The sequence below is a fragment of the Lemur catta genome, chromosome 11, assembly GCF_020740605.2.
Source record: "Lemur catta isolate mLemCat1 chromosome 11, mLemCat1.pri, whole genome shotgun sequence".
NCBI lineage: Eukaryota > Metazoa > Chordata > Mammalia > Primates > Lemuridae > Lemur > Lemur catta.
Window position 1 is genome coordinate 48,762,821 of NC_059138.1, and position 26,285 is coordinate 48,789,105.

Consider the following 26,285-nt stretch of genomic DNA (forward strand, 5'->3'; position numbering starts at 1 on the left):
CAAAAAGTAAAATGACCTAGGAATAAATTTAACCAAAGAGGTGAAAGACTCTATAGGGAAAACTACTCTCCTTTCACTGATGAAAGAAAGTGGAGAGGGCACAAACAAATGGAAAGACATGCCATGCTCATGAATTGGAAGAATATTGTGAAAATGACCATATTACCCAAAGCAATCTACAGATTCAATGCAATCCCTATCAAAATACCGATGACGTTCTTCACAGAATTAGAGAAAAACAATCCTAAAATTCATATGGAACAAAAAAAGAACCTGAAGAGCCAAAAGCAATCCCTAGGAAAAAGAACAAAGCTGGAGGTATCATGTTACGAGACTTCAAAATATAACACAAATCTGTAGTAACCCAAACAGCATGGTACTGGCATAAAAACAGACACACAGACCAATGGAAAAGAATAGAGAACTCAGAAATTAATTCACATATCTACAGACAACTGATTTTCGGCAAAAGCACCAAGAACATTCTTTGGGGAAAAGACATCCTAAATCAAAAAATTATGCTGAGAAACCTGGATATCCATATGCAGACAAATGTAACTAGACTCTCATCTCTCACATTATAAAAAAATCAACCCAAAATGAATCAAAGATCTAAATAAGACCTGAAATGATAAAACTAAATGAAAGTATAGGGGAAACACTCAGGGCATTGGTCTGGGAAAAGATTTTATGAATAAGATCTCAAAAGCACAGGCAACAAAAGCAAAAATAATGATATTATATCAAATTAAAATGCTTCTGCATAGCAAACGAAACAACCAACACAGTGAAAAGGTAACCTACAGATTGAGAAAAAATATCTGCAAACTACACATCTGTTAGGGGATTAATATCCAGAATACACAAGGAATTCAAACATTGCAATGGCAAAAAAAGAAAAAAGAAAAATATCCAATTTTTAAAAATAGGCAAAGGAACTGAATAAACATTTCTCCAAGACAACGTACAAATGGCTAAGAAATATATGAAAAAAATGTTCAACATCCCTAATCATCGGGCAGATGCAAATCAAAATCAAAATAAGATATCATCTCACCCAGTTAGGATGGCTATTATAAAAAAGACAAAAAACAAATAACAAACGCTAGCAAGGATGTGGAGAAAAGGAAACTCTTATACCCTGTTAGTTGAAATATAAACTAGTACAGCCACTATGGAGAGCAGTATGGAGATTCCTCAAATAAACTCCCAATATAACTACTATATGATCCAGCAAGCCCATTACTGGGCATTCATCCAAAAAAAAAGGAAATTAGTATATCAAAGAAACATCTGTATTCCCATGTTTATTGCAGCACTATTCACAATAGCCAAGATATGGAATCAACTCATATGTCCAACAACAGATGAATGAAGAAAATGTGGCATATAAACACAATGGAATACTATTCAGCCATTAAAAAAAAGAATAAAATCCTGTCATTCACAGCAACACAGATGGAATTGGAGGACATTATGTTACATAAAATAAGCCAGGAACAGAAAATTAAATACCACATGTTCTCTTTCATATGTGGAAGCTAAAAAAAAAAAAAAAGTTGAACTCATAGAAGTAAAAAGTAAAACAGAAGATACTAGAGGCTGAAGAGAGTAAGGGGAAGAAGAAGATAGGGAGAGATTTGTTAAAGGAAACAAAATTACAGCTAGATAAGTTCTAATGTTCTATACCACTGTTGGATGACTCTACTTAACACTAATATTAATATACTATATAGTTTCAAATACCCAAAAGGAGTATATTAAAAGTTCCCAACACAAAGAAAGGATAAATGTTTGAGATGATGGATATGCTAATACCCTGATCTGAGCACTATACATCGTATGTATCAACACATTCCTATGTACCCCATAAATATATATGATTATGTGTCAATTAAAAATAAAATTTAAAATAAATTAATAATCGAAAGTATTGACTAAAATAAGAATGCATCAGTGCATATCAACATAAATAAATGAGGAAAAAGGGAAATGCCTTTTCATTAGAAAGTTAATTATTAATAGTAAGCACAGAAGTAATGAAGTTAGAAAACCATCAATGTTTGTCAAAACTAATGGCTGAAAATTTGATAAGGCACCAGAATATTTCACATAGTCTGAATACATCTCCCCAGAAATTACTAACTGATTACAAAGGGATAACAGTAATTTTATAGTGGAAAGTCCTGTCAGACTTAACCAAATGATAAAAAGTTCTCATCACCAATAATGAAACAAATTGATATCATGTGCTTCCTGATATGATGCATTGGAAAGGATATAATAATACTGCTTCTGTGTTGTGTCAAAAACATAAAATCTTAATCTAATAATGAAGAAACATTCCACAAATCCAATTTCAGGGACATTCTACATAATAACAGGTCTATACTCCTCAGAAGTGTCAAGCTCAAGAAAGACACGACTAGGGCACTGTTTCAGACTGAAGGCTAAAGAGACATGACAACAAAATGCAATGTGGGATCCTATGCTGCATCCTGGATTGGGAAAAAATAGCTACCAATGTCATTGTTCAAAATACCTGATGAAATTTGAATGTGGGCTATGATTAGATAGAAGAATGTATCAATGGAAAATATTCTGATTTTGATCATTGTACTATGATGGTGTCAAAGAATGACCTTGTTCTTAGGAAACATGTACTGAAGTATTTAGTGATAAAGGGCCATGATGTCTTTAAGTTACTCTCAAACAGTTCAAACTGAGAGAGAGAATATGAATAAAATAATTAGAGAAAAGGTAAATAATTAGTGAATCTAGGTAAAGGCTACACAGGAGCTCCTTGTACTATCCTTGTCATTTTTCTTTAAATTTAAAATGATTTTAAAAAATTAAAATTCCATACAAAAAAAAGTAATCAGGGAAACATAAGTGAGCCATAGAAAAGCTATTTTATAAATGGAAAAAATACACAAGCAGTAGTATACTGAATCTAGGATATTTTGGAGGAAACAGAACCTCTCTAAATTCATTGATTTATGAATGTAAAAAGTATTTGGGTCCCCACTTTTTGTTAAGAAATGCTGAGTAAAAAAACAAACAAAAGAAAAATCTTGCAAGACATGAGTATTTACCTTCACCACAGAATAGCTAAAACACAAATTCAACTAACCATCATGGAAGTTGAATTGTGATAATTACTACAATAAAGTTACAAAGTTTCATGGGTAGACCAAGAGGCCATTTAAGTCAGCCTGGCACATCCCATGGTGACTTCATGGAGGAAGTAGTGATTCAACCTACGGCAAGTATTTCAACATGCAGAATAGAAATCGGGAGCAGACCACAAAGGTGTTCTACACAGAAAGAATAGTACGAGGAAAGGCACTGAGGAAAAATTTGTGGGATTTATTGTAGGAATTGTAAGGAGAGACTTTGGCTTAAGAGTAGAGAGTATAAGCAGAATTAGTAAGAGAAATATTAGAAGAAGAGTTTGAGGCCAGATAATTTAAGTGATTTGAATGCCACAAGTGTATGAATTTAATTTTATAGCCAGTGGATTTCCCCAGTGCTTTGGGATTAGGAAAGATGTGAGAAGGAAAGTCAGACAAGAAGCTAGTCCAGAAAAGCTGGGATAAGGGTCTGTACCAGAAGGAGGCAGAAAAAGACTGGTGTTCCTAATCCTTTTTCCAGTCTTCTTACTTCTGGCCATAAAAAGGCTCAAAGTAACCACTGGTTGCCAAGCAGGATAAGCATTAAGTGTGCTCATAAAGCATTTTATAGGTTCATCTGTAAAGAAGCCTACTAACACTCTCCACACTACAATAAAGTTATTTATACAGATTTGTTAGCCCTTCTGTTTTTCTCCAATAAACCTAGGAAAGCTTTAAAGAACACCCTTTTATAAACACCATCTTTGAAGCTTCTTTCCAGGTAAACTCATTCTTAAAGAAAGGAAGAAAATAGTCCACATTCAAAACGTTTCATTTCCCCAAAGGTCTCTTTTTCCAGATTCAAAAATAAAATCTGTGCCTGTGGCTACTGTCAAACTTTACAGTGGAAAACCTTGTCAACCTTTACATTAACATTTCCTACATAGCATTATCCTACAACTAATTTTAATTCTTAGAAATGAATACATCCTTTTCCAAGGGGAAAAACAACAACTAAAAGCAAAATTCTTGACACTTCCCATCCCCACCGATAGTGTCATCAGCTTTCCAGCTGGAAATCTTGGAAATTGGGATTCAAGTAGTGCTAAGCTGATTTAACAGAAACAGAGTCAAATAAATTTCCAACATAGGAAGTGAAAATGCACAATCAGAAGTACTATATATGCCTTTCATCAGTGTTCATATCAACACAGAACTAAAATTATAGGCTGCAGAGGGGAAGACTAAGCATTCACTGGCATTTGGGGAAAAAAACAAACAATACATGATTATACATTTCTTACATTTCTAATGAAGGACCACCAAGAACTTTTTAAATCTGAGTTTCACTAAGAATTTTTCCTGTTTTTTGGATGTGGCAGGAGAGATGAACCTTGGAGTAGAAGAGAGAAGAGCCTGGTTCTGCTGACATCTTTACTATTGATCTAGAGATATTATAGCACAATTTGCACAATTTATAGACACACAAGTTCTACTATTGTTTATAAATATAAAGCCAGTGGAAATTCTATATAAGATAATACCTAAAATCTCTTTAAGTTGATACAAGGAAACATGAAGAGTCATTTAAATTCCCATTAATTATTATATTCTATAATTTGGTAACCAACAGCATTCAACCCATGACTGTGGATTGTCTATCTTTGCTCCTCTTAACTTCTAACCATAAAACTAGTGTACAAATTAGGTGGTGGTAGATAGAAGCACAGGCTTTAAGCAGCACCAATCTGGGCATGACTCTGCACTCTGCCAACTGCCAAGTATACAACACTGTGCAAGTTATTTGGCCTCCCAGAACTTCAGTTTTCTGTAGAAATAAAAATTAAAAGTGGTAATAAAAATAAATATTCCTAACAAAATAAATAAATACACTTGGATTTAGTACTTAGGTGAATATAAAATGTTGCAAAGATTAAATTAGAAAAGATACGGAAGACACTCCATGCAATACTCAGCACATGATAAGCACAGGGTATCCACGTGTGGCGGTGCAGTCTGTACACATATATATGAACATACTCCCATAAGGGGACTGAGTAGGGTCTTGAAATCCAGCCCAAACTGTATGGAGTAAGTCATCTCTCCTGGTGAAAGCTATGCCCACACAAAAGGCACTCCTCTTTTTTAATTCACACGAAGACATAGTATAGGTTAGCTATAGTCCCAAATAAGCATTCAAAAATGGTAGTAGTTATTATTCTTAAAACATGGTAAGACAATGAGTGGGACCAGCAGAACTTAGAAACCACTTATCTTCAAGAATATCTCCCATAACTAAACAGCCAAAAAAAAAAAATCCACAAACAAAACACCAAATAACCCAATTAAACCATGAGCAAAGCACTTGAATAGACATTTCTCAAAAGAAGAGATACAGAAGGCCACCAGGCACTCAACATTACTAATCATCAGAGAAATGTAGATTAAAACCACAATGAGTTGTCACTTCATACCTCTTAGGATGGCTGTTAAAAAAAAAAAAAAAAAAGATAAGTGTTGGCAAGGATGTAGAGAAATTTGAACCCCTATACTATGGAAAGAGTATGGAGGTTGCCCAAAAAATTTTAAATAGAACTACTATATGATCCAGCAATCTCATGTCTGGGTATATATCTAAAACAGTTGAAATCAGTCTCTCAAAGAGATATCTGCACCCCCATTTCACTGCAGCCAAGATATGGGAGTAACCCAAAAGTCCATGGACAGATGAATAGATAAAGAAAATGCAATGTATACATTCAACAGAATATCATTAAGCCTTAAAAAAGGAGATTCTACCATTTGTGACAACATGGATGAACCCAAAAACCATTATACTAAGTGAAATAAATCATTCATAAAGGGAAAAATACTGCATGATTCCACTTATATATGAGGTATCTTAGAAAGCCAAATTCATAGAAGCAGAGACTAGAATGGTGATTTCCAGGGGTGGGTGGGGAGGGGAAAATGGGGAATTATTGCTCAATGGGTATAAAGTTTCAGTTATGCAAGATGAATAAGTTCTGGAGAGTGCCTATAGTTAACCACAGTACCACAAATGTACTGTGCACTTTAACAAATGTTAAGAAGGTACATCTCATGTTAAGTGTTCTTACCACCAAAAAGTTTAAAATCACAAAAGAACATAAGGAAATTTTTGGAGGTGATGGGTATATTTAGTGCCTTGATTATCACAAGTGTATGCATATGTCAAAGTTCTTCAAAATATATATACTAAATATGTGCAATTTTCATGTATTAGTTATACCTCAATAAAGCTTTAAAAAAGAATATCCTCTAGTCTATAACTAAGATTTTTTTATTAATGGAGGAATACATAAATTTTCTAACTTAACAGATGCAATTACCCAGTCCTCCTAAAAAAATTGAGAGAATACCTGCTGAGAGGTGGTAGGGACAAGTAGTGGGGAGGGAACATTAATAAAATCAAGTTACTAAATCAAATAAAGAAAACTGGCAAAACATAACATTCTTAAATTCTCCTAGCAATGACATTCTGTTGCTTTCTTTGATTCCCTATCCTCCCCAAAAAGGCTAAAAAAGCCACATAAGGTAAATAAGGGCTGACTACCTTAGACCTCAGTTCTAGCTCACAATTCTAACTTGGCGACATTACAAAGACCACTGACCTAGCATAGAAAAGAACAGCACAAACAAGCACCTAAGCCGGGGATGGACATGAAATTAAACTACAAATTATTTTGTACCATACTTTTTTGCCTAATACAATTAACCAAATCTGAAATGAATTCCAAGGAATGAATGGAAATCCAAATACACCTTTCCAAAATGAATTCAGAAGAAATGACAAAAGTCAAAGTAGTTCTTGGAGGAAAAAGTCCCAAAGAGTACTGTAATTATCACTAAGTCAACGTTATTTCTGAGTCAGCATATACGGTGCCTCCTTCCACAATCAGAAAGCAAGTGGATGAGCTTTCTTTTTTAAATTGCTAAACATTTTTTCATCCATCACATTGTATCAAACAATAACTTCATCAACAAATATTAGAGATTGATTTCCACTGCTGTCTAAAGGACCCTATACACAATCATTGTCTGTTAAAAGACTATATATTAGTATAGTATATAAGCATATTGGATATATACTCTATTGAGATAGACAGTATATTAAAATTATATAAATATATAAATTATATAAATACTCATACATTGGTATCCATGGGTTATTGGTTCCAGGACCTCCCACAGATACCAAAGTCCCTGGATGCTCAAACTGTTTATATAAAACGGTGTAATATTTGCATATAATCTATGCATATCCTCCCATATACTTTAAATCATCTCTAAATTACTTATAATACCTAATACAATGTAACTTCTATGTAAATCGTTGTTATACGATATTGTTTAAGGAATAATGACAAGAAATAGGCCTATACATGTTCAATACAGGTGCAAGTTTTTTTTTTTCCAAATATTTTCAATCTGCAATTGGTTGAATCCATGGATGGAGAACGTATGGACACAGATGGCCAACTGTATACATAATTTTACATTGTCCAAATTTATATGAGTAAAATGTTACTTTTAAAATCTAGGCTTTAGAAAATTAAAAATGCCATAAAACAAATTTGCAAACGAACAACATGCTTGATGCTATACCAAGCAAAGTAATAAAGGACAGAACATTCTCTGGACTGAATTCACCTTTGTATAACACCTGAAAATTGCATCCAAATTTTAAAACTCATAATACTGCTGAATACTCTGGTAATACTGTCAGTTCTTACTGACAGTAGCAAACTTCAAGATAACTTGCACTTGAGCAAAGATTGTAGATATTTATTTTAAATTCCTTTTAGTACAAATGCTCAGTACATTTTTTCAGTTTCAGTTGAGTTCTCAAAATTACCAATTGGCTTAACTGTCAAATAAAAAATATGCTCTCATATTATCCAGCTTTTACCAATGTAGTATCTTGGGAGCTTTCACAGAAGTGCATAACAACTACCTATAACGGGAAGTGTGGTAGGGGGATCACCAGGGAGTTGATCATTGAGTAATCTTTTCATATTTCTTTATCTTCTACTCAATAGGACAATATTACAGGCATATTTATAGGACAGGAGGAAAGATGAGAGAAACAAAAGACAGGGTTTATACATTTTAAATATCCTGCATGACATCTATACCAGCTATACATTATATACTGCCCAATAGAAATATGAAGTACAAACACAAGTGAGTTGTAAATTTAAGTTTTCTAGTAGCCACGTTAAAAGGGTAAAAAAAAAAAAAGTAAATTAATTTTAATACTATACTTTAACTTCATATCATTGGAACATATAATATTAAAATATTACTGAGAGACTACATTATTTTATTATACTAAATCATCTAAATCCAGTGTGTATTTTACACGTACAGCACATCTCAATTTGAACTAGCCACATTTAAAGTGGTCAATATCCACACATGGCTAGTAACTATAATATTAGATAGTCTAGATAGATATACTCCTTTCTACATGCAATCAGTAAGTTTTTATTCAACTATATCATATCTTTCTATCCTGAGCTGGTGATCATTTTTTGCATTTAGAACATGTATAATACCCTGAACACTTTCATTGCAATAAAAATATGATAAGAATTAAATCTCATGTAGGTAGGGCTTAAAAGAACATTCCAACTGGAATGAACAAAGTATAACAAAAGCCCTATCTGCAATGGATCCTTTGGCAGAAGGTAGCTTTACATCTGCAACTGTTCTAAGAAAAGTTCACACAGCCTGCCACTGCTGTGTGACAAGTAAGGCATTAGATTAAAATTCAAGAAATTTAATGACTAGAAAACCCTCTAGAAAATTGACCATAAAAAATTTTAAAACAAGCCTAAATAGGTGGGCAATAAAGCACAAAATCATGCAAATGTGGTATAACAATGCCATCAAACCAAGCACAAAGAAATACTTTGCAAACTTCATCAGTGTTGCTGCTACTCTAAGAATTTAGCTTGTGTTTGCAAACCTCAGCCACCAATATTATAAAATGAAGATAATGGACCACAGGAATGTATGCAAAAATGACCCAGAAGGGTCTGCTTTATATCACAGCTTATATTCAATTCCAATGGAAGAGAATAAAGCTCAAGATATTAACCCAAGCTTGAATGACCATCCCCACTGATCTAATGGCAAAACTCTGGCATTACAAATCATCTCACATACCATCGGGGAAAAATGTTAACAAAACAAAACAAAAGCCTTTAAGTCAGAAGGGAAAAAAACAAAACTGTCATAAAGATAATGTATTAAAGTCCCTCATACTATAGTTTATTGAGTCTAACTCATATCTAAAAATTATTCTTAATCATATAATGAGCTTGTTTTCTACTTTCTGCAAAAATCCCCAGTGTTTTCCTAGGTAATAGGAGACAGCAGATTAGGAAAGCAAGACAGGTTGAGCAGGGTTAGATACCTAAGAGCCGCCCCATTGAGAAGGACCAGCAGGGATGAAGTGAGGGAGGAGCAGGTGGTGAAGAAGATAATGGTAAAATACGGGGAACACTGTCATACGGTCACACACACTGGGAGCAGCAATGACAACAGACACTGGATTATCTTCATAAGCATCTTCATAAGGTTTAACCTACATCATCAAGATAAGTTTAAATTATGTTTAATCCTATTTCATTTTAGAAAAATTTCCACCAAAAAACACCTACAGTCGATTCTCACTATTTGTGGATTCCATATTTGCAAATTCTACTCACTAAAATTTATTTGAAACCCAAAAATCAATACCAGTGGTACTTTCCTGGTCATTCACGGACATGCACAGAGCAGTAAAGAATTTGAGTCCCCTGACACACACGTGTCCAGCTGAGGCAAACAAGGTGATGCTCTGCCTTCTTTCAGCCCTCACACTGTAAATTAGTGTCCTTTCCTTGGTATATTTTGTGCCACGTTTTTCATATTTTTTTGCTTTATGTTGGTGACTTCACCCTTTATAATGACCCCCAATCATAGTGCTGTCTAGATGTACCTTGCAGAAAAAATACATGTATTAGGTAAAGCTTCCTTCAGGTATGAGTTACAGTGCCGGTGGTTGTGAGTTCAACATTAATGAATCAACAATATCTATTAAATAAGATGTCTTTAAACAGAAAAACACATAAAACAACATTATGTTTCAATCTGTTGACAAAACTATGACCAGAGGCACTTGTATTTCCCCTAGGAGGAATTAATTGTTCAGTAGCAGCTAATTCAGTCTTTGAGGCAACTTTACAGACCATAACTACCATGAATAACAAGAATTAATTGTATATGGTAGAGCTTCAGTGCTTAAATAGATGACACTTTCAGATAATTATTTAGTAATACTGGATTTGGTTAAGATGTAGCTATAATAAGAAGCTAAAGGGAATGGCCAAAACACAGGTTTATGTCTAGAATTTCAAGCACCTCAACGTCAACACTGCGTCTGCTCTATTCATAAACACAGTAACGTGATTCACAAACAATGTGAAGGTTAAAGAAATAACTAAAAAACATTTTGCTGGACTAAGTGAAGGAAGTATGGGTATAAGTTTTAAAATTTAAATTTTGATTTATATAAATCAACCATTTAATATAAAAAATTAGCAAAGTTTTTCTCTTACCCACTATAAGTAGAGAGCTCTTGATTCCTGTAATGCAATATTATATTTACACAAGAAAACAAAAAAGCAATACTACATATAAATTAAATATTCTTCAATTTGCTTTACAACCAATTACTATGGGAGAAAATTTTTGGAGGTGATGAATATGTTTATTACTTTGATTGTGATGATGGTTTCATGGGTGTATGTATCCGTCTAAACTCATCAAATACACTAAATATATGTAGTTTTTTTGTATATCAATGAAAACTTTATTGACTTTGTACCAATAAAGCTAGTAGAAAAAAGTGGTACATTGCAGGAAAAAAAAGTACCTGAAATGACTATAAATTATCACCATGCTAATAAGTGTATATGCACACGTTAACAGAATGACAGATTTCTATTAGCAGGAAATAACCACTTAGTATATTATAAAGTCTGTTTTTATATTTATGTAAATATTTTTGCATTATATTCAAAAAGTGACTTTTTAATCTTTTATCAAAACAATCTTTATCAATATTCTGTATCGAAATATGGGACCACAAATAAAACTGATAAATTTGTTGTGAACTACAATACTATATCTAAAAATTGTCTATTAAAGTAGGTTATCTGCTTTAAAAGTTATCTGACACTTATTTTAATCTCAGCTCTTCCCTATTCTCTGACTACAGCTTCTTCAACAAATATGAACTATTTTTTAATTCCTCACTAACAAAAATTATAAAAGCTCTTTATTGAAAGTTCTCCTATTACAAATCCTTCAAGGATGAAAAATCTTTTTCTAAAGATAATGAATATCCCTACATTTCATATCTCAGATTGGGTTCTTTATACAACAGATTTTCTTAAAGTGGGTTATTTGTCAGCCAACAGGCCTGCATTGGCCAGTTTCTTAATTAAAGCACTGAAAATAACAGCAGCAATTTCCTTTTGGGATAACAGATATCTCTCTGAAGGTGTGATTACCTTCACACTCTCAAATATTCCCTAAATTAGTGCTGTGTCCTTTCCTGTGGTTAACAATTCACTGTGAAACTGAAACTTAAGACAAACAAATCTAAACACATGAAAGCAAACAGGTAGAAAATTCTTTCCTAACTAACCTTCAAGAGGTAGAGAAATGGGTCATCATTTCTCAAAGACTTTTATAACAATGAAACTATTCTGTATTTATGTGTACAGGGATATTTTAAACTCAAACTCTATCTTTGTTTTCAGAATGAGACTATCACTGAGAAAATTATAAAGTACCAGGTTAGAAAGTTTTAAGACTTACCAGGAAGGGAACACAGATGGTTAGAAATCATAGAAACAAGGGCAGTACCCAAATAACTTGTAAGTAACATTCTAATTGCTTTTATCAATTATGTAAGACTTAACCCTATTGAAGTAATTGCCACACCAGATTATATGACTATCCTGAGACAATGAACCCATCTTCTCTCTCTCCCTGTGTCTTGCTCAGCAACTATACAAGGTGGGCTCTGAATGTCCACGGAAAAGGAAAAGGTAGAAGTTGATAACAAGGTAAGTAATCATCAACAAACAGCAACATCCACAGTAAAAACTTCTCTAAATGTCAAAAAAGACAGACTAGGCATGGTCAGAAGAAGGGAAATCACTCCAAAAACTGGCCTTCAAAAAGTAACCAAAAAAAAAACAACTTTCCAACAAGAATAAAGATAGAAAACAAATCTTCTAGAGTCCTATCCTACTCACCCTCTCATATTTGTTTTCCACAGTTGGAAAAACAAATGAGAGGGGAAGATGAATTGCCACAGAGAGAGAGAGAAACAAAGATAAACAATTCCTTCACAATGAAGAGAAAAATTTTTATTTGATTTCATATATTAAATTTGAAAAGTCACCCAGTCTAGAGCTCTGTCATACATTCCTGATAATCTCATTTCTCCCCCTGCCCCAAACTTACAAGATTCAGAAATTAGATGCATTCCATTTTGGGAAACCTATCCAAGGAAATATCTAAAGATAGATATCTAAATATAGCCAAGATTTCACTATCACAATGTTTATTATGAGCTACAATAGTAAGAAGTAGAAAACATTCTGAATGATCAGCAATGGGGAATTGCTGAAATACATTTTGATACACCCACACAGTGGAATTCTGTATACTTATCTAAAATTGTATACATCTACCCCTGACCTGGCAAGATGCTCATGATATGATGAGTATAATATGATTCCATTTTGATTAAATGTGTGAATGACAGCATATATATGAAAGGGTATCTGAGTGGCTATATATGCAAAGGTATTAACAGCTATCATCTTAGAATGTTTGACTTGCTTATATTTCCTGATTTTGCTTATAATAAGCATGCATTATTTTTTTACAAAGAAAAAGAATCATTCAGAAGTAAAATACAAAAACAAGCAAATAAAGATTAAATGACTTATCATTAACATCATCAGCCTGAAGTAAACAGATGTTCCATTTCACACCACCAGAAAAGTCAATTCCAATTCTGACATTTAATGCAAGAAAAAATGCTACTAATAGATACTTACCTACATTAGCATCAAGTCATATAATTTGTTTCCTTAAGATGTAGGAATATTTTACCTCTGTATAATAAGGATAAATGAATTAGAATGTCAAAGAAATGAGGTGCTCTAGTTAAAAGAATTTCAAAAGACAATTTCACCCAAAAATGAACCAGTTCAGTTTCCCATAGGGGCAAATGGAGTATGATGAATATTTAAGTTTTCTTTGATGAATGAGAATCTGGGTGCCTCAAAGGTCAATGCAAGTTATAAGGCTCTGGACACAGACAAAATACAGAGAGAAGCCTAAGTGAATGTGTTCTGACTTCAGCACACACAGTCGAAATGGGTTCCCTGAAAAAATCCCAGTTATGCCCTTGTTTTCGAGTGATACGTGTCTGTCTCTGAAATATAACACACAAGATCCTAAGCTTATGGTTCAAGTAGCTCTCATGTTAAGTGTAGCTTTTTTTCTAAGTCATTGGGGAACACTTTTAGTACCAAAATACATACTGAAACAAGCATTCCATGTTCAAACAAGACAATATTACAATTTTTGCTTATTGTCAACTATATATACCAATCACCTAAGGAAGACTTTGAAAAACATGTGAGCAAAGGCAGAAACTACAAAAAAGCAAAGAATGGCAGATGTCACTACATTGAGACTTATAACTTCCCTGTGACCAAACTACCATAGACAAAACGAGAAGACAAGCCAGGCGTGGTGGCGTGTGCCTATAATCCCAGCCACTTAGGAGTTGAGGCAGGAGCAAGCTTGAGCTCAGGAGTCTGAGACCAGCCTGGGCAACATAGCAAGATGCTGTCTTAAAAAAAAAAAAAAAAACAAACAGAGAAGACAAATAGCAACCTAATGAAAAATATTTGTAACAGATTGTCAAGATTTACATCTTCGTTCCATTTTTTTAAAAAAACTATTCTAGTCATTAAGAAAAAGATAAAACTCACTAAATGTCATGAAGCAAGCATTCACAAAAGGAAGAAAACTAATATCTGGTAAAACATTTTATAAGAATAGAACTTAAAAATACAAAATAGGTACTATTTCTGTTAAAATGGCAATGATCATGAATACAAGCATATGAGCAAACAAGAGAGGAAACAGACACTCAAACATTGCTAGCAGGACTGTAAACCAGTATAACTTATCCATAGGGAAATCTGGCAGTGTGTCAAAAGCCTTAAAAGTGCATATTCATTGAGAAAACAATTCTATTCCTAGGACTTTATCCTCAGAAAGTAATATACTAAGTCAAGGAAGCTGAACATAAAAGGTCACATATTATTGGATTCCACTTATAAGAAATCTCCAGAACACATAATTTCGCAGAGAGAGAATGTGGATTAGTGGTTGCCAGGAGCTGCAGAGAGGGCAGAATGGGCAGGAACTGCCCAATGGTTACACGGTTTTGCTTTGGAATGATGGAAATGTTTTGGAATAGATAAAGGTGGTGGTTACCAACATTATGAATATACTAAATGCCACTGAATTGTTCACTTTAAGATGGTAAATTTTATGTTATGTGAATTTCACCTCAATAGATTTTTAAAATTTTAATATGAAAAAATAGTAAAGAAAAAAGTGAACATCTAACCATCATATTCCTCTTTACAGTATACCAAATTGTTTCAATCACTTGATACTCTAAGGGACCATTTTCTCTGCCAATAGATTCTAAATACGCTAATCTGTCTCTTTCCCTTCCTATTTTCATTATACAAATAATAATAGTTAACATTAATATAGTACTTACTATGAATTGTTCTAAGGAGTTAACATATATTAAGTATGTTGGATCCTCACAACAGCTCTATAAGGTATGTATTATTATTCTTTATTATATTATCTCTATTTTACAGATGAGGAAGACACAGAGAAATAAAGTGAATTCCTCAAGATTACACAGCTAGTAAGTGACAGAATTGGGATTTAAACCCAGGCAGACTGTGTCCAACCCTCTCAACTGCTTTAACTGTTATGCTCTACTTCCTTTCAGAGAATCTATGATCTTTACAGAAAAACTAGAAATAAAGTAAGTACATGAAGCAGAAGACCACCCATAATCTTGACACCAACGGATAACTACATTAATTTGTTCCATGTTTTCTCAACAGACACACACATACACACACACATCTCTCTACACCAATTGAACATCACCTCCTTATCAATTCATTTCCCAAAAAAAAAAGATAAAAATAAATTTTTTCTTCTAAGTAATTAAAATTAGACTATGCTTTTAAGCTGTTGTAAATTAAGGCCAATTCTGTATGCAACATTTAAGAACCATTAAGCCTTTAACAATAAATAATTTTACTAAATTTAAGACAATTTCATTTTAAGCAAAATTAAATTTTAGCACAATTCTTCAAAAACCTTCAACATGTTAGACATACATTTTTCGAGCAGCTAATTAATTCACTGAAAAATTTGTCAACTGGAAGTTTCTGTCAATTAGTATAGAAATAAAAGTGTGTATTTCTGGTAAGCCAGGCCAGGAAAGAGAAAATCCAGCAAATGGCACAAAAGAAAATGTTAAACAAACATATTCTCCTTTTGTATTTGCTTGAATAAACCAGTCCACCAAAACATAAAATTAAGGCCTACGCATATATCTGTTTCCATATGCTCTTTGTATTTGCACCAGTATAGTCAGTGAGACAGAACCAAGAAAAAGATGTCTTTCCAGAGTCACTGAACCTGAGGAAGTAAGGGGAGAAGCTGTGATTTCACGAATACAGAGGAAGATTCAATTCAGAATGAGCCACGGTCATTGACAATGTAGACTGTGAAGCCAGGACAAGACCATCCTTAAGAAATTTTCTGCTTCAATATGGTTAGTATCTGAACTACTGCTAAGTGTTATCCTTGGAGAAACCACTGAGAATGTTTGCTATTTTACTCTAAGAAAAAAAAATGTGTCTCTTACTGAATCATTTTTTTAATATTTAAACAATATGAAATTGTTTTAATTATTTAAATTATTTAAAGTATACAAAGTTAAAAAAAAATCAAGTCTCTCTCAAGAGATTCATTCCATTTGGTGGCTATTTTAGGGCATGGCTGAAGGTTAGGATTCCAAGTCAGAAAGTAATTTTAAAAATATTCAAATAATGATTTTATTTAACATTAATTTTTGCAACAAATGTTTTGTTCATTTTAGGTATTATATTCTGCCTTAAGACTATAAGGGGAGGGGGTAGAGCAAGATGGCCAAATAGAAACCTCCAGCAATTGTCCCTCCACACAAACACCAAATTCAGCAATTATCCATGCAAGCAAGCACCTTCAGAAGAACCAAAAATCAGGTGAGTGAGCATACTACCTGGTTTTAACATTATGTCATGGAAAGAGGCACTGAGGAGGGCAGAAAAGATAACCTTGCATTGCCTAGGCCACCCCACCCCACCCCCCGCAGTGTCACTGCTAGCACCAAGTGGAGAGAGAATGGGGGAGGGGACGTTGGAAGGAGTGAAGTGATTGTGAGACTTTGCACTGAAACTCAGGGGCCCTTGGCACAGGCGAACACAGCACAGGGCAGAATTCGGCCAGTGCCCACGAGGGAGCATTTAGACCAGCCCAACCAGAGAGAATTCTCTGCCGGGAAACCCAAGTTCCAGCTAGCCCCTCCACCAGCTGACAAAGAACAGCCCTGGGTCTGGACTACATTCATAAGGTAGTCAGGCCACAAAGGCTGCAGTCCTTGGGCAATTCCTGTGGCTGTGCTGGCTCAGAGCCAGTGGACTTGGGGTGCACAGGACCTGGTGAGACATTAGCAGGGTGGCCAAGCCCGTGCCTGTGTCACTCCCCCCACTACCACCAATTACAAGCAGTGTGGCTCAAGGAGTCTTTTTCCACTTGGGGAAAGGACAGGGAAAAGTTCAGAAGACTTTGTTTTGCAACTTGGGTACCAGCTCAGCCACAGTAAAATAAAGTACCAAGCAGACTCCTGAAGGCCCTGAGTCCAGGCCTTAGTTCCTGAAAGGCATTTGTGGATCCACCCTGCACCAGAAGGAAACATGTTGCCCTGAAGGGAAGGATTGAGTCCTGGCAGGATTCACTACCTGCTAACTAAATAGCCCTTGGGCTTTGAATAAACATCAGAGGTAGCCAGGCAACAGTCACCATGAGCTTTGGGTGAGATGGGAGTGGCTTCAGGCGTGACCTGGTGCTGATGGCCACAAGGGAGTGCCCACATCACTCCTCCCCCAATTTCAGCAGCCCAGCACAGAGAGTGAGGGAAGAGAGTGAGAGACTTTGCCTGGTAATCCAAGCAATTCTCCCATATCTTACCCCAGTGCACCAAGGTGGTACCACCAGGAGGCTGTGAGAGTCACATCATTACTGGGTTTGGGGCATCCCCATTGCTGAGATAGCTGCAATGATCAAAGACTTAGATCACAAAACTCAATACCCTTTGAGTATCTGGAAAGCCTTCTCAAGAAGGATGGGTTCCAACAAGTCCAGACTGGGAAGATTAAAATACCTAACTCATCCCAGAAATCAACAAACATCCACAAGCATCAGGACCACACAGGAAAACATGACCTCACCAAACAAAACAAATAAGGTACCACTGACCAATCTTGGAGCAATGGAGATATGTGAACTTTCAGATGCAAAATTCAAAATAGCTGTCCTGAAGAAGCTCAGTGAACTTCAAGACAATACAGAGAAGGAGTTCAGAAGCCTATCAGAGAAATTTAACGAAGAGATTGATTAAAAAAAAAAAAATCAAGCAGAAATTCTGGAGTTTAAGAATTCAACTGACAATCTGAGAAATGCATCAGAGTCTCTCAACAATAGAACTGACTAAGCAGAAGAAAGAACTGGTGAGCTAGAAGATAGGCTATTTGAAAATATACAGAAGAGAAAAAATAAAAAAGAATGAAGCATGCTTACAAGATCTGGAAAATAGCCTCAAAAGGGCGAATCTAAAAGTTATTGGCCTAAAAGAGGATGTAGAGAGAGAGATTAGGGTAGAAGGTTTATTCAAAGAAATAATAACAGAGAATTTTCCAAACCTAGAGAAAGATATCAATATTCATGTACAAGAAGGTCACAGAACACCAAGCAGATTTAACCAAAACAAGACTACCTCAAGGCATTTAATAATCAAGCTCCCAAAGGTCACGAATAAAGAAAAGGTCCTAAGGGAAGCAAGGAAAAAAGAAAAAAATAACATATAAATGAGCGCCGATATGTCTGGCAACAGACTTCTGAGTGAAAACTTTACAGGCCAGGAGAGGATGGCATGACATATTCAAAGTGCTAAAGGAAAAAAAACCTTTACCCTGGAATAGTACACCCCGAAAAATATCCTTCAAACATGAAGGAGAAACTTTCCCAGACAAACAAAAGCTGAAGGATTTCATTAACACCAGACCTGTCCTACAAGAAATGCTAAAAGGAGCTCTTCAATCTGAAAGAAAAGCACGTTAATGAACAATAAGAAATCTTCTGAAGATATACAATTCACTGGTAATAGTAAGGACACAAATGCAGACTACTCTACTGCTGTAATTGCAGTGTATAAACCAATTGTATAATATCTTGAGTAGGAAGACTAAAGGACAAACCTATTGAAAATAATTGCAACAACTTTTTGAGAGATAGATTATATAAAAAGATACAGATGGAAAAAACAAAAAACAGAGGGGGATGGAGTTAAAGGGTAGAATTTCTTTTAGACTTCTCTTTGGTTGTGTATTCAATTGTTTGTCAACAGAGTTGTCATATGTTTAAAATAATTGGTTACGAAATGTCTTTTGCAAGCCTTGTGGTAACCCCAAATCAAAAAACCTCCAACAGATACACAAAAAGTGAAAGGCAAGAAATTAAAACACACTACCATGGCTTTGTTATAGCTGCCCTAGCAAAGTAATACCAAAGGACATCCCCAAACTAGAAAGGGGGAATGGTCCTGCGCTATTAATAAAATGGCTGAGCTTAATCAAAATGTTTCACGTTAAAAGACAGAAAGTTATTAAGTATGCCTCATTTTAAGAGATTCTTAAATAAGATATCATAAATTAAAAATAACCAGAGTTGCTATTCTTAGAACAAAATCTTGCACATTTGGAAGAAACATTATTCTTTACTCAGCATTACTCTCTACCAAGTAACTGTTTTTTCACTTCCACCTTCAGTTACTGCCACTTTTCTTTTCCCCCTGACTAGCAGAACTCCTCAAAAGAATTGTCTGTTCTCGTTGTGTTTTCCTCCTTTCTTCCCATTCTCTCCTGGACCCACTTCAGCCAAGTTTTTGCCTCTAACACTCAATCAGAACTGCTCATTGAAAAGACTCTCTGGGATACCATCCTCCATCAGTTCTCCTAACTCTTGATGTGCCCCAGCATTTGGTCCTTGACAACTAAGCCTATCATATCATCACTTTTAAAATGTGTATATAGGCCAGGTGTGGTGGTTCACACCTGTAATACTAGCAATTTGTAATGCCAAAGCCGGAGGAATGCTTGAGGCCAGGAGTTCAAGACCATCCTGAGCAATAGCAAGACCCTGTCTCTACAAAAAATAGAAAAATTAGCCAGACAGGTGGCTCGCACCTGTAGTCTCAGCTACCCAGTAGGCTGAGGCAGGAGGATTGCTTGAGCCTAGGAGCTTGAGCTTGCAATGAGCTATGATGATGCCACTGCACACTAGCTTGAGCAACAGAGTGAGACCCCGTCTCAAAAACCAGAAAGAAAGAATACATATATAAAAATATATTTTATGTACAAAATATATACAGAATCCAATTGCTTCTTATCATTCTACCCCTAAAACGTTAATCTAAGCTGCCGTAGTGCCTCACCTAGATTATTGTAATAACCTAACTCATCTGTTCTCACATTTCCAGCAGTCTGTTTCCCACGCAGCAGCCAGACTGATCTTTTTTTACACATGTATCATATCATGTTACTTCTGTACCCAAAACCCTCTATGGCTTTCATTTCATTCAGAATAAAAGGTAATTTTTTTAAATTTCAGAATATTACAGGGGTACAAATGTTTTGGCTACATGAATTGCTTTTGTACAGTTTGAGTCAAAGTTATGAGTGTCCATCACCAGATAGTGTGCATTGTGCCTGTTAGGTGTGATTTTACCCATCCCCTCCTCCCCCCTCCCACCTGTTTGATTTCCATTGAATTTTAACACACCCTAAAAGGTACCATGTGATCTACCACACTTCACCCACCTGTTCTGTGTTCCCATCTCCTGCCATGTCCCCCTCTCATTCTACTCAAGCCACAGTGGGTCACTCTTCTTTGAACATGCCAAGCATACGCTTATCTCAGGGCCTTTGTACTTGTTTCCTGTGCCTGGAAGCTGTTCCCCCAGATGTCTGCAGGTTTGATCCCTCTCTTCATTCAGGCACTGTTCAAATGCCATGAAATCAAAAGCCCTTTTCTGACTTTTCAGAAAGACACACACCCCCATCCCATTACCTCCCTTATTTTTCTTGCTACACTTACCACCACTTGTCATGTATTTGTATAATGTCTATCTCTTTCTACCATTCTATAACCTCCATAAGAACAGGAACTACAGGAACTCTGTTCTCTGATGTATTCCTGGTATCTAGGCCAGGGACAAACACAAAAGAGGGGCTGAATAAATATTTGTTGAAAGAACAAATGGATACCACATTGCCTGGCATAGAGCAGGTGTTCAATAAATGGCACTTTGAAAAATAGCCATTAAACAAGTGATTCCTAATGCTGGCTGTCCACTGGCTCCTGGACCCTGTCCTCAGAGATTCCTAATTTGGAACTAAATTATTGGTTTATGATTCTAATATACAGCCAGGTTGACAGCCACTTCATTAGACTATGATCTCCTTAAAGAAAAGGATGTGCTTTCATATAATACTTTTTATAATTTAAGGAGTTATAGATGTGCTTTTGGAACTTGATAGAGAACTAAACTTTGGAAGTTGGATTAAGAGTCATTTAAACAGAGGTTGTAGGTAAGATAGGCAGTTGGATTAAAAAATGTCAATAGTGGTTCTCCATAGGTGGCATTGCAAGTGATTTTTTTTGTTTGTTCAAATTATTCAAATTGTTTATAAGTATATATTACTTCCATGTAGAGAAAAATAAGAATGAAAGAAAATATTGATAAGATCACTCAGAAAGGACATCTATAATACAAAGAGAAGACCAAAAGCAAAAACCTGGGACAACCAACATTTAAAAAGAGGTCATAGACGACCGGCTAGATAAAGAAATAAGGATATAACAATGAATGACACAACATTAAAGTGTCTCAGAAAACAAGAGAGGAGCAGCCTGGAAGCAGGGTCAAATGCTGCAGAGAGATAGGGTAGGATGAGGATTAAAGAAACCACTGGTAATTAGATGATTACTAATATAACAAGAGATTTAGGAAAACAATTGGGATAAAGACCAGGTGACAGTGAGTTGAAAAGAGAATAGAGAATTGAGGAAATAAAGGCAAAGAATCTGGTTTTGAACAGAAGGTTAAAAAAAAAAGCCACAGCTGAAAAGATCAGATTAAGGACTAGCCTGTCTGTACCTGTGTCCATCATAGAGATTTCAGAACTTGCTACTCTGATGCCAAGTGAGTTACATTCATTTTCCCTGTCTTGTTAAGGTCATCACCTACTGCTACTGCTACTTCCTACAGAAGATGGATCCTAAGAAGAGATAAACCTAGATGGGACATGTTAGCCAGTCATAGTACATACCAATACCTTTTGTCTTCCTGGAACAAGAAAGAAAGAAAGACTTAAGGGTCCTCAAAACTTGCAGAATCACCATCAGTCTCTCTTATCTTGCTCTAAATGCAAACATGTTAGTCAACCAAATTCCCATCACAAGAAAGAAGGGAAAGAGGGAGGGAGGGAGGGAGGAAGGAAAACCTAGCTATTGTACTGGATTTATGATTTATAGTATTAAGTTTGGCCAAAAGCTGCTCCATACATTAAGTTTGGCGTACAGGTTTCTCTGTACATAGTGAACTGTAACCCAACCTGGAAGTGTACTCTCATAACAAGTAGTGGAATCTCAGCCAATCATAGCAGCTGAACCTCCAGCTATGCAAAGTTAAATGCAAAGGGTGAAAATGCCAAATTACTCCCAAATAAAGCAAATGCTGAGCTGTGCCAGTAAGGTACTTTCTGTATGTCATTTTCCTGTTTTCTGGTTATAAATATAGCCCACCAGGTTGTAGGTAGGGACATTCAACTTCATCAGGGATGCTGCCCAGTTCTAGAACCTTTTTCTTGCTCAAATAAACTTTGTTAAATTTAATTCCTGCTTTTTCTTTAGCAATAGAAATATAATTTCAATTAATAATGAATATATTTGTTCTTCCAATTGAACACAAAAAAAGACTGCTCTTATTACCTATATAGAGTATGCAAATGTCCGTTACTGTGAACTAAACAGAATCTTCATTTTAGCCTCTGAATAAGTGCTGTGAGATCTACCTTTCTTATCCACGCTCTGAGAGACATGCCTTCATTAATTGATAATGAAATGATCTAGAGACAGGCAGGCAAGTGAAAGTCGTTCCTACAACACGCATAAATAATCAAATGATTAGCTCTTCAAATATCAAGATTTATCAGAATAGCACTAAATATAGAGTGAAACAGAAAATCACCTCCAGGAATAGCTCAGAATGCCAAGAGTCCCCTAGTGTTTACATTTACATTTTAGACTACTGCTGCTCAACTTTATAAACAACCTATTTAGAGTACTCACTAATTAGTTCTTCATGTTCATAGATTACATTATCATATTGAAGTTCAAGAATATCAAATACTATGATTAGAACTATGTTATGTTAAAAATAGGTATATTAAATAACAAATTGTGGTATAGCCATATAATGGAATATTACTCAGCAATAAAAAGGAACAAACTTGATACACATCACAATGTGAATAAACCTCTAAATCATTATGCTAAGTGAAAGAAGCTAGGCATAAAAAGAGTGTGTGTTATACAATTCCATTTATCTAAGATTCTAGAAAATGCAACTGATCTGCAGTGACAAAAGCAGATCAGTAGCCTCCTAAGGACAGAGTGCAAGAAGGGTTGGAAGCAGGAAACTTTTTGGGGTGTTGAAAATGATAATCTTGATTATGATGATGATTTCATGAGTGCATACATACGTCAAAATTGACCAAATTGTATACTTTAAACATACATAGTTTAGTGTACTTCCATTGATCTTCAGTAAAGTTTAAAAAAAGATTGAGGCAATGGTTTAACTTTCCCATAAAATATCTGAATAGCACTTTAAAGTAATATCATTCACATATGAATAAATAAATAGAAAATATTTGTTATTAAATGGGTTAATATGTCTAAAACATTTAGAACAATGCCTGGGCCAAAATAATTGTGAATAAGTCTTAGAAGAAAGAAATAAGGATAAGGAATAGGAAAAAAAAACACTAAAATGTAATAAAATGATAAAAGTATGGTCCATCAATTTTAATTCTGAATTTTCTTTGCTATATTCTGTTTTTTCAACAACAGAAAAAGGCCTTTATTTTTGAAGTTTTACAGGTTTCTGGTTTAAGATGACATTGGACTAACACACCTCACTCTCACCTCTTCATCTACATCCTTTATTCCCAGAACTGTACAGATAAAGACAGAGGCAGAAAATGACCTCAGTCCTGTACCTGTCATGTGCTCCTGACCATGGAAGAACTGCAGACAGCTCTGCTTCTTTAAAACAAATTCTCCTAATCAAAAATCTGATAGAAACAGAATGAGATCTCTTCAGTTCATCAGCATAGCATGGGAAGGAAGTTTGCCAGAGAGCAGAAATTGGGCTACAGACTCTGCACAGATATGCCATCCTCAAAAGAGGAGGACCAATGGCCACCTACATACCTTGTGTGTGAGTAAAACACAGCAGAACGTAGAGCTCTCCTCGTGAAAGCACGTAGAAAACTAACATCTACCTTGGAGGAAATGAAAGATTCCTGAAACACATGAGAAAGAGATTACTACCATGAGAAAGAAGAATCATCTGAAAATGATTGACTACAGTGGGCAAATTGTAAACAGATGCCTGACACACCTAATAAGATTAAATACGTAGCCTCTGCAAATCAGTGGTGGAGAGCTGTAAGCATAGATCAGTTCCGTGTGGGCAGAGGGGCAGGTAGTGGAGTTCAGTGGAAAGTGAGGTCTCTGGAGACAAATATATCCCAGCTTTATGGCTCACTAGTTTTATCATCTTTTGCAAGCTCTTAATTGCCTTTGAGCTTCAGTTTCTTCATCTTGAATAGCAAAGGCATAGATTGCTGTGAGAAAAGTGTTTCACACATTTAACCACTCAACAAATAGTACTTGTTACCAAGAAAATCAAGAATAATTAACTGACAAAATGTTAGAATCAACAAGACAGCTCTGTAAGAAACTAGATATACAATTAATTTCCAAAAACCAATGGCTTTTCAACATATCAAGGAAAAATCAATTATTAATAAAAGGTAAAACATTTGGGAGAAACTATCATGGAAAATAGTAACATAAAATGGGAAAACAAAGACTGCTACAAGAAATGCAGAATGTCTCCATAAATGCTGAAATAGATTATGTCTTTAAATATGAAGATAATACTATAAAAATGACATTTTTCCCCAAATAAATGAAGAGCTTTAATAGAATCCAAGAGAAATTTTGAAACTTTTCAAAATTTTTCTGAAGTTGAACTGGAAGACTAAATGAGTACAGCTCAGAAATCTTTGAACAAAAGAAAAGTATCATATAAAACCATATAAGTCTCTATATGCAATCTTGGTACAAAAAAAATCAAAAGTATAAAAAATAGCTCAAAAGAAATCAAATGTGCATGTATATAACAGACGCCATATATTATATATGACATAAATTATAAAGAATATATATACACCCATATACACAATAGATGGTATATAAAAGAAATCAATAGAGAAAGAATAAATTAGGTATTTTTTAAAACACTATTTGTAAAAACTGGCTGTTCAAAAAACAAAGTCAGGACAGGCGTGGTGGCTCACGCCTGTAATCCTAGCACTCTGGGAGGCCGAGGCGGGTGGATCGCTCAAGGTCAGGAGTTCGAGACCAGCCTGAGCAAGAGTGAGACCCTGTCTCTACTAAAAATGGAAATAAATTATCTGGCCAACTAAAAATATATATACAAAAAATTAGCCGGGCATGGTGGCGCATGCCTGTAGTCCCAGCTACTCGGGAGGCTGAGGCAGTAGGATCGCTTAAGCTCAGGAGTTTGAGGTTGCTGTGAGCTAGGCTGATGCCACGGCACTCACTCTAGCCCGGGCAACAAAGCGAGACTCTGACTCCAAAAAACAAAAAAAAAACAACAAAGTCAGAGACTTATATCAGGCACCAAATAAATTTCTTAATGAGTCAAAGGAATAAATTCACATATATTGTTAAATGCAAAAAGTTTACCAAAGTGTATGTGCAGAATACTTCCATTTTGTAACCACATGTGTACATTCATAATGAAACATATGTAAAGGACATTATATATCCTGAGAATTAAGAGTGTGGGGGCTGGGTGCAGTGGCTCACAGCTGTAATCCCAGCACTCTGGGAGGCTAAGGTGGGAGGATTGCTTGACTCAGGATTTCGAGACCAGCCTGAGCCAAGGGCGAGATCCCGTCTCTACTAAAAATAGAAAAATTAGCCAAGAGTCATGGCACTCAACTGTAGTGCCAACTACTCAGGAGGCTGAGGCAAGAGGACCGCTTGAGCCAGGTGTTTGAGGTTGCAGTGATCTATGATGATGTCACTGCACTCTACCCAGGGCGACAGAGCAAGACTCTGGGGAAGCAGCTTTGGCTCACAAATAACTTAACCACGCTGGAAAATATTAGGACCCAACTCATCAGAGTTTGGGGGATGATGAGTAAGTCAGTTAATACATCAAATGCACTTAAAATTGTACCTGGCTATTGTTTTTATTATTTATTATTCCTCCTACAAACGCTAAGATGTTAAGAGTGG